This window comes from Morone saxatilis, unplaced genomic scaffold (assembly GCF_004916995.1).
Source record: "Morone saxatilis isolate NCDOM2014 unplaced genomic scaffold, NCSU_SB_2.0 Contig18, whole genome shotgun sequence".
In the NCBI taxonomy this organism is placed as follows: Eukaryota; Metazoa; Chordata; class Actinopteri; family Moronidae; genus Morone; species Morone saxatilis.
The window spans coordinates 29,482,782-29,483,946 of record NW_023339740.1 but is presented as its reverse complement, the minus strand read 5'-3'; positions in this window follow the sequence as shown (position 1 = coordinate 29,483,946).

Genomic DNA, 1,165 nt, shown 5'->3' with positions numbered 1-1,165 from the left:
CTAACATTAATGCTAAGCTAGTGGAACATACTGTCTGATTGTGCTGTTAGTTGGATAATGTTAGCTTGCTTGCTAATGTTAAATGATGTAGCGGTACAAAGCTAACAGTAGCTTTCTACTATTCAAGAGCGATGTGAGGCATCCAGCTAGCTAACTGTAGCTAAGCTAAGCTGGGGTTGTCTGTCTGTGGCCTCCATTGCACAGAATAATAAAAAGGTTCTGTTAGTTCTATTAAACAAGAAATTGTCCGCCATGTTCAAACACTGACTGCAGAAAGACATTAAATGTGACTTCAGATATCTGAACACACCAAAAGATTTTTGGCGGGAGTTTGGTGAAAGGTCCAGCTGCTGCTCCCAGGACAAAGAGAGGACCACAGCTTTCTCACACTCAAACCATTCAGACCTGACAACTGGGAAGTGTGTGTCCCAGTTTCCCTCCAGCTCTCCCAGCACCTCTTACAGTTTATTGCCTGTAAGTGCGGCCATATGGTAATAAGCAGCTTAACATTTCCATGTGAATATGGCAGCAGCGAGCAGAGAGTGAGGCACCATTATGACACTGAACCTGCTGGATATCCGACCGTTGAATTAGTGTTGATCTGTTTACAGAGTTCAACAATGAATATCAGTGGTGAGAACGGTATCTGAAGCATGCCGCATGCAAGCACACTTATTATTGTTGTGCCCTCATTCATGGCGCACAACAATGCATTCCTCCTCCTTTATGTGCACATTCTGCTGCAGCCTAGTTTCAGTAACAATGAGAGGAGCTGCTCAAACATCAAACACTCCCCGACACAGATGCAAATGAGCATCACAGCCTCCTCCAATAATTGTCCTTTTCACCAGAGTGTATACTTGATACGTACAAGGACGATTAAATCTAATATACAAGGATGTAATTAGGAACACCTCCCAAACCACCTTATGCTTAAACATGGTGTTTGTTATGTCCAATCTGTTATTAGCACTCTGGTTCAGATCAGGCAGCTCATTGCTTCCAATCAACCTTCTCCATCGCCATGTGAGCGGTGAACTCACCCAGCAGAAGGTCCCGACTGCAGAGTTCACTCTACAGGACTTCAATTCAGATTTTACACTCACTGACAGTTTTTGAAGATCCCTGATGAATGCCCTAAGATCTGAGGCAGATCGGTGTTCTC